The sequence below is a fragment of the Acromyrmex echinatior genome, chromosome 8 (genome assembly GCF_024713525.1).
Source record: "Acromyrmex echinatior isolate Ae372 chromosome 8, ASM2471352v2, whole genome shotgun sequence".
Taxonomy (NCBI): Eukaryota; Metazoa; Arthropoda; class Insecta; order Hymenoptera; family Formicidae; genus Acromyrmex; species Acromyrmex echinatior.
Genome location: NC_141859.1, coordinates 2,261,021 through 2,273,524, shown reverse-complemented (window position 1 = coordinate 2,273,524; position 12,504 = coordinate 2,261,021). Strand labels below are relative to the sequence as shown.

Genomic DNA, 12,504 nt, shown 5'->3' with positions numbered 1-12,504 from the left:
TTTCTGATCACGTTATCAGAACGGGAGAGAAAGCGCGATCGACGGCGATGATAATTGCAGTCGAGCGCGACCTCTCGAGAAGCGTGACGTTTTAATGCACGTGGGATCTACGTGATAAGAAAAGTTGAAAGGCCGACGGGGGCGAGCGAATGAGGGTGCCGTGTCGTGAACAAAATTGCAGAGACGAGAGTGAACTACAGGATGCACCGGAAGTCCCGCAATTCCTCTTGCTCGTAAATCTCTTTATAACTAGTCAGAGTTAACAGATTAAATAGAAAAAAAAAATATATAACTTTTACAATTTTTTTTCACACAAACTAAATAACTTTAAACGAAAAATCGAATTTCTTCAATCCGCTCTAAATGGAAAGGCATATTAAATTTTACTTAAAATAAAATTGGTCTCACAATAAAATATTTATAATTTAAAGATCATTTATAATTTTGACTTTCTTTTTAATATTTAATTCCAAAAGAAATATATCAATTTACATAAAGAAAGATCGAGATAAATTATAATTTAAAGTTTGCTATGTTAAATTCATTTCTATGTTGACATTAATTTCTAATGTCTTTTGTAAAATAAAAAGAAATGAAATTTTTAAACACGGTAAGCGCGGTACTTCTGGAACAACCAGCATAACGACGTGATGATGATTATAATATGAAAATGTCGCTTTTCAGGGAAAAGAAACGCGGTTTATCGCGACATAATGACAGAACAAATATCCTCGTAATGTAGCACCTTCATCCCACTGCCCCTTTCTTATTTACGTTCTACTTCTCTTGAACAACTGGGATAAGAGCACGTCTCTAGATTTTGCAATCTACGTTGCTACGCGTATATCATTTATCTATATCGACTGGCTTAGGGGGAGAAAGAATTTAAACCTCGCAATTAGGGATAGGTGCTAGCGTATGTTAACGGCGTTAAAAACGCTTCTCAGATTCTTACTGGTAAATGTGGGCATCGATCTCACATCGCGGTCATGTCATTTCCACAGAGATTCAGGGACTGATGTTCGGGATATGAAAATACTTACACGTCAAAGTTCATCGTATATTCGAACACGCTAATCAAATTTGGAGGCGATTCGAAAATCAGCTCGGACGAAATGGTGATTTCCATAAAATCGATAACGAACCATTAATCTTGCCTTGCAGATATACTCGTACATTTTTTTAAATCGAGTAGGAATTGGTTACGGATTTCGAATAAATGGCATTACACGATAATTTTGCGATTTTCGCTATAATTAACAGTTATCGTAAAACTCTTAAAAAGTATATAACAAACAATTATTTATTGTAAAATTATTAAAATTGAGAATTATTAATTTTAATCGGCATCCGTTAATCCGAGAATTTGTCTCATTTATCTAATTTCTATATTAAAACTTTCTTCAATTAAAGCAGAAAACATCTAAATAAACTGAATAATGTTTTATTCAAATATCATTAGATTAATTATTTTCCAATTAAAATATGTTGAATTTAAAAAACATAAGCTTTAAAAGGAAAAAAAACATTTGCTAAATTTTTTACTGGAAAAAAACTCGTGATCTCTGTTTTGCAGATCTCCTTTATTTGCAGACCAATGTTAATCATATTAACAATGCTTATATATTTTCACCTTCCTTGTTTTCCACGAAAAATATTTTTGGAGCACGCTTTCGTCCCAATTTTCGTATCGCCAGTTTAACAGCATAAATCGCGCTGTCGTATCGCGAAAGTAACAAAAAATTCTTTACGCGAAAAAATCCTTGGGAGCCAGTGCTTCTTTGCAACGTAACATCATCCATTCTCTTACTGATGCGAATTTTTGCGCGATACGACGAGCTACTCTGGCTCTACTTGAAAGCATTTCAGATAGTAAGCGTCTTTATGAGTCGATAATCATGATGAAAAGCATTATACACTGTGCGTCGTCTTAAAATTCCTGTTCACTCATCATTGTTGTATTTCATAAAATAATATTATGAATATTTTTGGTTCTATCGATCGTAAGTTATTTTAAGGAATCACGTTTCTATATTAATATATTTTGCAAAAACATATTAATTCTTATTGTTTATTTTCTCGCTTTGACGTTATTATCTGAGATATTAATGGACTGTAATCGTGAGTGAACAGGAGCCTTAATTCGGAACGGCGGTTACTTGTTTTAACCTGCCATTAGTGCGAGGAGGTGCAATGTTCAAAGCTGATTTAACGACAGTTCATCCTCTGGGATACAAATTGATTCTTGTTCAGATTTCAATAAGAGTGCCATATATTGATTTTTGCTTGGAAACAAGCGTAATCGTAAAATATGACAAAACGATGAAAACAAAATAAACTCTGCACTTAACAGCAAGTGAACACAACATATTATAACGATAACACAAGTGGCTCGAGTTAATAGTGAGACAAGGGGCGAAAGACGACGGTCAAACGAACACAAAATAGCAGCGCCCTACCTCGTTGCACCAATAGCAGTGACTTTTCACGCGTAATCACTAATACACGATTCAAGCGACTGACATTATAAACTCCTGTGCATAAAAGTCTTCGGTATTGTGCTTTAAGAGTGCCATATATATATTTAAAGAGGTAATTGAGGTGGGGCTGAGTTTTTAAGCGGCTCGAAGCAATTGAGAGGCGGTGAATCTGCTTTCAAACCAAGCTGCTGGGAGTGTCGTTGAACGAAAAGGGAAATTTGTTGGAAATAAATCGATCGGACGGAAATCCGGAACAAAGACGGTGTCCTCTTCGTGCGACGAGTAACTTCGGGGCGCTCTTATTTTCCGGCGGTTTTAAGTTTTAATTTTTAACGCTTCAAACGCGGAATCTGTTACTTTTGCACATATGATATATTATCATCGTTTTCGCGTCGCGATAACATGAAAGTGTGATTTGCATCTGTATGCATTCAAGCGAGATGGTCAAAAATATTATGTTCTTTAAAGCGCTTACTTAAATTATTTACAGACTTCTGAGAAACTTATCGGAAGATTCCTGCGCTTTTAGCGTAGTTTAAGTGGAAAACTCGTAAACTGTGTAGTATTAACTCGCAACTACCGTAACGACATCAATTTCACCGCAGATATTTCATAAAGTGTTTCGAAAGGATGCGTACTTCTCTCTTAGTACTGACCTCTTCAGCCCATTTATAATTTAGTAGATTACTTTTCAGTTATCATGAGAAAAAAAATAAAACTGACTTATAAATTAAGTCGTTGATGAAATTAAGTAAAAGAAGTAAAATATATAAAAGATCATTCCAATCTGTCAATATGAATTGTCAATTGTCAATATGAATGACAGTTACATTCATTTCTCTTTAATCTTTAGTAGTTGAGAGTTAAACTTTTTTATGATTATTATATAAGTGCGTAAAATGTTGAGGCAATCATCGTGTATTTGTGGTTTTAAAAACTAAGCTCAGAATTTAAACGCTTTTAACGTGTCCCAGAAAATATTCAGCATTAGCGCGTTGGAACGTATTTCATCGACTGCTTGAGCCATGATTACTTTTTGCCTCCACGATTTGGCGAATCTGTGTGAATTGCACGGAGAGACGAGCAAAATAAAATACATTAAGAATTAAAGCAGCTGGAAGCATCGAGTCAATGGAATATAAATCTAAATTCACGTCGCGAAAAAAAGTTTCTATTTTAATGTTAGAATATTATCTATATGATCGTAAAAATTTTCCTGCGTCGCCATTCTATATTAGCCCGGAAATAGATGTGGACCGTTACTTTTTTATGACGTAAATGATCGTGTAATATTTTATAACTCGTTCATAAATAGTCTTGTGTGATAGTTTTAATTATCATCAGAAACGTAAAACGAATTTTTTCAGTCAATTAAAAAAATTCTACATTACAGAATCAAAATCGGTTGATTATATTTTCGTACATTTTAAATTAGAACGAAATGGGAAGCTTTCACGATTTGGAATTAAGATGTAAATTAAATTTTGCGCAATTATTTCTGTATCAAACGAGATGATTTCTCTTTCTCGCATCGTGAACTGAATCTCTTTTCTCAACAAACCGTTTTTCATTTAACTTTGAAAATTATACAGAATGATTTTATATAAATTTAATTAAATTTTAAACAATGGATAAAGTCGTACAGAATAAAATAAATTTTTTAATAAAAAATATCTACAAAAGCGCGTGCAATAAAAGAAATTATTGTATAGTGTACGAAATTACAGTGATTCTTCAAGAGAATGAAAATAACGTTAAAATCTTTCTCTTTGTTACAATTATAATGACATGATGCTTCCGTGCATCATGACCTGAAAGCTTTCATTTCCCTCTACACATTTCCAAGTACAGTGTAGACACGCCATTGTACGATACTAGGCGTCATACATACGTGCTTTAATTAAATGTATTCTGTAGAGACATCTTCAGCAAATACATAGACATATCGAAATTATTCAAAGGTAATAGCCAAGTATTAATTGACAGCTAGCATTTGCGTAATATTTCAAACTTAAAATTGGTAATATCACATCATGTTAAAGATTAATCTCGAAATTTTTAAATATTTCCTTTTGACATTTAGATATCTGGAACGCAACAGGCGATCAGTGTAGACCAACTCACTAATTGTAGAGTTTACTTCTCTAATAAGTAGTCGGATTCGCATCGATGATGCTTGTTTTGCTCTAAACCGCGACATCGGAAACATGCATGTAACGCTTAATATTATTTTAGTAATGGAAGTATACACCGAATTATCCGAGCAATCCGCTCCGTTACCATGTATTCATGGTATCAAATACCTTTCAAAAATGTTTTGAAAACTGCAGTGTTACGTGTATCAAGATGTATTAGCGATATTCAATAACTGACATTTTTTTTGACGGTTAATCATAATAGATGTATACTTAATACTTGGCATATAAATATGAAAAATTCATTATTTAATATCATAACATTTATGACGCTTAGTATACATTAAAACTAAGATCAAAAGGTCAAAATGGAATGTCAAAATTAAAAAAACATGTTTCATAACAAATCCACATTTTCACGAATTTGTTACATAAAAGGAATACCAACCCCGTTGTTATTTATTAACAATGCTCGTCAACAAGTTCATGTAGCACACTGTTTGTGTTTGTATCAGCTTACTAGCATACAATTTTTTACGGTAGTTACATAAAAAATAAACTGTCGGGTACTCTCCAATTTTTGTAGGTTTCTCTCCGTGCAATCCTGCGGGCTTCGCTTGCCAGTCATTCTTCGAACTCCACTTTGTGCAGCACTATTTGCAAAATAATAAATCGTCGACGCGAAAGGAGATACACACACGAGAGGATTAAATCGTTTTAGGAAGCTTTCCTTGGATTCAAGTTAAATAGGTCATGTTAAAAATCGACCACGAGTTCTTGTAACATTTATTCAATCAGCCGCAGGCTGAAGTTTACGTTATGCAATTTAATTAGCTCGCGCCGATGAAGGGTGGAGATTCAATCAGATTTACTGCGTCTCTCTATATCCCGTCAGTCTCTCATCTCCGACAGGACTTCGTGATTCCGACCAGATTTAGGTCAACGTACTATTAACCTTTGAAGTCTCGGTTAACTTCGAGACAAGATTAGCGACAGCAAGATGCACCCGCAATCCCGAGCTAGCAAATCCGCGATGGGCTTACGTACGAATTGTGTGTAGCGAGTGTTTATCTTGTGTAAACTTTCCGCGTGTGCGAGTTGACCTGGCTGTTATATGACGTGAGTGGTACACAGGACATCTTCCATTTTCTCTTAGCTACAGAAAATGAACCAAGAGAATTTCGTCCTTTCTATGTATACGATACGATATCAATCTCGAGAAAGTCACACAAATTAATTCATTTACGACTCAATTAATATGACTCACTTAATTAAGCTAATACTGGCAAAACAAATAAATATTACAGTATTCATATTATTGCTATATTGATGAAGTCAGATAAATCAAGATTTATTGAGAAATTATAAAATCTTTGCAAAAAAGAACACTTCCTGACAAATGTTTATTATACCGTTAATTGAAGATTAAAAATATATTTAAAAAAATAAATATAATTTTTATAAATATAATTTTTAAAGATTATATGAAAAAATTATGTATAAAAAAGTAATTTTATTAAAAGTTTTAAAAACGTCGATTTTTTTTGGTTTTGTTACGATATTTTACAAACGGAAATATCATCTTTTTTATATATTTAATATATTAGGTGTTGGAATTAATTCGTAGCGTTTTTTAATGAAAGAATGTTATTTATTTCACATGAGCATTAAAAAATACATTAATGAAAGTACTTCCCATCACTTGTAAAACGCTACGAATTAATTCCAACACCTAATAATTTTTTTGTTCATTTATATGAACAATAAATATTTAAAACCTTTTTAGATCAGGTCTTTTATGTTATGTAACAGATGCCAGTATCATGCATCCAAATTGTCTATACAAAATTGTCTATACATTTTATATACAAGAATAATACAAGTATAATATACTAACATGCAATAAATGACCGGATGTATCGACAACTTCCTTTTAACTAAAATTAACTTCTTTTTTTTCTTCATAGAACTCCCGGAACAAGACTTGCCAACTCTAAAGCATTCCTCTTTCTCTCTCTCTCTCTCTCTCTCTCTCTCTCTCTCTCTCTCTCTCTCTCTCTCTCTCTCTCTCTCTCTCTCTGCATTTTCATAAGATGTACATGCGCTCCAAAGCGGTCACACAAAGCACTTTCTCATTACAGCGACGAACTCAAAGTCAATAGCAGCTTTTTGAGTTACACAAGTTGACCAGAACCCAATCCTTCACGTCGATCAAAGCCTGCTATTTCGGAAGAAACAGAGCTCATTTGCGGTCGACAAAGTATATCAAAGTAGAAATCGTTTTACTTACGAGGACTTCATTAAAACTCAGAGCTCTGTAAAATAGATAGTCATGTTTCTGTTATCTCTTAGCCTAGCTTTCTTGCAAAATTGATACCTTTTTTTCTTTTCTCCTCAATTATTTATTATGCATTTTAAATCAATTCATATGAAATCGCAAATAAATTCGGTAATACGAATGGAATAAATAAAATTTTTGAAAAGATATTTTCAGTACTTATTATCTTATTAAGTTTGCGTTATTATATACTGTTTTATTTCAATTAATTCTCTAGAAGAAAAATTTAATCAAAAACAAAACTTTCTGACTAACAAGTTTCTGAATCAATCAAATAAATAACATTTTATTTATTAATTTCATAGAAACATATTGCGCATTCAAATGCGAAATTTTCTTTAGGAATAAAAATTTTTATTTTTTCAAAAACGTACATCATAAAATATACAATTCGAACATGCTTCTTTTTCACAAAATTCTCGAGTTTCTGTACCCTATATCAGCGATAATCAATAAAACGATATCCACGGGGAAAAAGTTGGCAAGCCTCGACTCACCGGCAAGAAATACACTTTCATCTCATGAGACGATATCTCGGTCTCCTTTTTTACTTTGATCTGTCATTGATTCCGAGAGCGGAAATGGAAGGAACGTGTATATGCAGTAATGATATTACTTAGCGAACTAATTTTCATCGTGTAACACACACACACACACACACACACACACACACACACACACACACATGCGCGCACGCAGTAACGCACACACGCACGCACACACACACACACACACACACACATAAATATGATTTTTATGAAATCTATCTTCAATAATTTAATATCAATCATGGTATCATAATTAAAATCAAATAAAATAATATTTGTGAGACTCTCAAGAATAAATCTAATATAAATAAAAAAATGTTTATATGCCTCTACGTTATTGTTAGTATAAATTATATATTCATAAGTGTTAAAATACAATTCGTATACAATTAGAATATACTTATATCTAACAAAGTTGAAGTTAAATGTAAACCCGTAGATGTTTTCGACTTTAGATTTGAGTCCTCTTCAATGCGATAATTAGTGATAAATTGTAATGAATATGGAAGAGAGAATCGAATGTAACTTCTCATCCTCCTCCTTCTGATTAAAACTACGTGTTTATATTTTGCTCTAACTTCTTTGATGTCAGTATGTACATCCTAATTATATGTCAATTTTATTTTATTATTTACAAATATACATATAATTTATGAATACGTACTAGCTACCGCGGTGGTTCACATAAATATCTTATTTGTAACTTGCACAGAAATAAGAAAATAAAATATGAAACATTTGTAATCGTTATCTGTACATTATCATATAAAGTTTGAAAATTTTAGAAAGACAAAAATGTACAATGTGAAATAATTCCCTAATAATTATACGATTAAAAGATGAGTTCAATTAAAAAACGCATCCTTTCTACACGCGCGAATCGCTCGTTATGTAGTTAAATTTGTGAGAATTTTTTGTCAGTAATGGAAATGATGCCTAATAGCTAATCATTTCACAATAGAGAATCTTATAATAAAATATAATTATACGACCTAAAAGATATTAACTATAGTAGAAATCTAGATATAATGTAAAATAATCGTAGAAGAACGATATTTGTATTTTGTAAAAAAAAGTAATCGTTTATATTTAAAAGAAACTACAATTTAGAAAGTTGGAACTATTGCAGAAATCATTGACGCATTACTGGCATAAAATTATTAACACATGTAGTAAAATATGATTTACTTCTTTACGATTAAGAAATTTATTTTTATATAATTTTCATTAAAAATCAACTTATAGCAAATTATAAGTAAAAAGAAAATATTTTATTTTTATTTTAAATTTTCTGTAGCTTGATAATAACAGTAAATATCAAGAATGAGATAAAAATAGAAATTAACTATTTTAAATAATTACAATTATATGTATTCTAAGAGACAAGTAAGAGTTTCATAAATCCTTAAGATAAATGGAGAATTTATTAATTGATTAAATAGATCATAATTTTTCCCGTCCGACGCCAAAACGAAAATTATGAAATACGAGTGGGGGTTCAAAAGTGAGACAAGAAGATATACAGACAGAGAGATGGGGTAAGTCACACAGACACAAAAGAAATAAATGTGTGTGAGGGTGAAAGAGAGACAGTAGTAGAAAGATGGGGTGAGAGCCTCGGTACAGCCGAGGTTTCTCTCCAGCATGTATAGGTAGGGCCACAAGAAGATAAAATTGAGATTTTAAGACATGTACCGATGGTCACGCGATGTCCGCCCTGTGGAGTAGAGCGAATTGGCAGCCGCAGTCCCGGGGCTCTCGGGCTCTTCTGGGGTACTGAAAGCACTGCTCCAGGACGCAGCAGCCCCCGCCCCCGCACTGCATCACCATATCCGACAATGTGGTCATTACCTTCCGTCGTTTTCGTTCGTCGGTTTCGTTTTCGTGCGTTATCGCATTGTTCGTTTTTATCATTGTCGTCATTTGTCGTTTTTTTTTTCGGATTTTTTTTTTTCCCGTAGCCGTGTAAGATCCGCCAAATGTGACGCGTGAGGGGGTGGTCGGGGGGAAGGGCACACACACGTAGCGCAGAACAGTGTGGGAGAGTACCGGTAATCGCACGTGACGCCAGCCAATATTCGCGAATTTTCGTGCAGTCAATCCGAAGAAACGACGTGAAGACAGAAGAGAGGAACAGAAGAGATCAATAGAATTAAAAATTGCGTTAATTGAGATTATCAATTATTAGTCTTACTGACTACAGCTACGTAATATATGCGACTAACATGGACTGTATGGAGGAATGTGGATGTCTACACTAAAGAGATACGCTAATAAGCTTCATTATTCCGCTCGACTTTTTGCTACTGGGTTCTCTAACGCTACGCTTCAACTAGCTTGAGTTTAATACCTAATGTAAGAAGAAGAAAGATTTATCGATCGTCAATTTTATCGCTGCGCGTTATCTCTCAGTATATAATACATCTCGTTATACAATAAAAAATCACGTTTGTTTAATTCGGTTTGTTTAATTATAAAAAATATTATATAAAGACTGCACGATAAAAATTTCATTAATAACTTTGTCTTATAAAATCAACTAATCGTGATTACAAATATACTTAATAAATTAATTTACGCCTGAATCGTTTAAGGATTTACAGCATTAAATTGAGGACGTAAATCTTTCTCTTTGCGCAATTAACTTTCACATACGCGGCAGCATATTCAAATTTTAATATCGGGCTAATTAAAAACTATTCCGGAAGCATTTTTAAAGCTTCCAATAGATCTGTCCCGAACGGATAAATTTAATTGCATCAATTCCGACGCTTTAATTAGTTATTACTACTAAAATAAGAAAACCGTCTATAATATTTTTACACGAAACACAAGTGCCCTTCAAACTTTTTATAATTCTTGAGAGAGATGTAACTCTCTTAACATATTGTACAATGTTACTGCGTATGTGGATATAGTATAGACTATAGAATAATGGTTGTTACTAATTCATAAGTGATTGCACAGATTTCTTGCGAAAACCACGTCGGCAAAATTTTCACTACTCTTCAAGATGAGAAGTGAACACCGCCCGATAGATAAAGGTTTTCACAGAAATGCAGAATGTGAAAGGGCAATAATATAATATCTAATATAAGGATAATTAGATGTATTCGCCCGTTTCTACACAAAAGCCAAAGTATCCTTGAACAGCTGATAGTTGCAACGATAACATTCGCGGTTACATCGTTACGTTACTAAACTTAATGTCAGAGTTCCCTTTATAATATCCGCATCGCGACCGGAGAAACGAGATAGTCGAAGTATTATTAGACACGAATCTCCCGCGAGCAACGAATCTCATTTATTATTCAATGTAAAGTCTCTTCTGATTCATTGATGACGTTTCAAATTTGTGAGAATTTTGAAAATGAAGTATCTATTTATGCAGTTGTCTTTTTAGCACAATTAAAAATCACGTCTATTTTCAGAATTCACTCACGGCGATTAGATCATGTCCAATTAACTTTTGATTCACGTAATGTGCAGGATATATTGTGTTATTACTCTGATGTTTATAGATAACATTATGGTCACATCGTTCGTTTATTAATGAGCAATTGCGTTGCTGCATTAACCGCGATGTATTACAACTACCAAATCTAGACGCGTAATAACAATAGCATTCACAAATAGTGCCAATTAATTGTATTATCGAAACTTGATAGATGCTGCCCAATGTTCAAATTTTCGAAATTATACTGCATCGTACTGTAATAACAATTGTCCACTGCCAAAATCAACGAAAGCTATGTATATTTGATTTGCTACTTTACATGTTAGCGACATATTGAAATATACAAGTATAACTCATAATGGTTAATTAATGAATTTTCATAATAAACATGCGCGTTCTACAAAAGCAAAATATATCGACGTGATCGAAAAATTTTAATTGTCCTTTTATTACGTTACTAATAAGCATTTGTTAAACTGTGATAAATAGAATTTAAAGATTATAGAAAAAGAGGACCGACGACGACGGTAGTAACAATTGAAATTGTAGCGTTGCAATAATAAATTTGGAATTTGTAAAATACTTTCGTTAGAAATTGCGAAATAGTAGCGTTAGAAATTGTAAAAAATGATTTGTAAAAAATACCATTAGAGATTGCGAAGGAAAACTTGAAATAACAGAATTCATCGACACGCATATTTTGGGTACGCAACAGCAGTAAAAAAATCTCTTGATCTCTAAAACGCTTCAATGCATTAAAACCGCGTTATCGGAAACTGCTCTCGTACAAAAGTAACAATGAAAAAAAAACATACAAAACGTATGTTCGGTATGTCGAATTTATCGAGATGATTGCATTCAATTTAAAACAACGTAAAAAAGAAATTTCGACATCCGATGTTAAGCAAAAAAAAAAAAAAAGAAAATGTTCGTTTCGGTTATTTTTCCTTTATGATGATTATTGATTATTCAATGCCAAGAATTAGACCGCGTTATTACACGGCGAGGTCAAATCGATGCGTCTGGAGTTTTTCCAGCTTCTCTTTTTCATGCGACCGAAATAGTATTGTTACAGATTCTTGTTTTTCTTTCCCTCGTAGACACGCTGAATTATGTAAGCGGATTAATGGTCCGACGTAGTTTCGACTAATTACGCTGTCTTGATCCTCACGTTTATAATTCTATCGTGACGTCAAATCCAACTCGAACAAGCCCTTTTGTTGCATGTAACATATCGTTCGCCGCGAATTGTGTAATTGCAAACCGAGCAAAATCGAACTCCACGTCAAGTGAGCATCAAGTGGTTAGTATAATAGCTAATAAACTTTACCCGTTAGCTACTCGCACGCACTGTTCATTTATCATGCCAAGTATGTTAACAAAACACAGCTTCCATTCGTCTGAAACGTAAACGCGCTTTACTACAAAATTCACATTTTGAGAAATATGTTTTTTGAATTGATTAGAATTGATCCCAAAACTAATTATAATCTTAAATTTTAATAAATTAATTCATTTAAAAAGGATAATATCAACATTTATTTAA

General features: G+C 33.0%; 1 protein-coding gene across 12 annotated transcripts in view; it reads right to left on the bottom strand.

The window, feature by feature from the left end:
- Positions 1–12,504, bottom strand: part of LOC105153894 (uncharacterized) — a 125,718-nt gene that overhangs the window by 20,430 nt on the left and 92,784 nt on the right. The window lies entirely within an intron of this gene.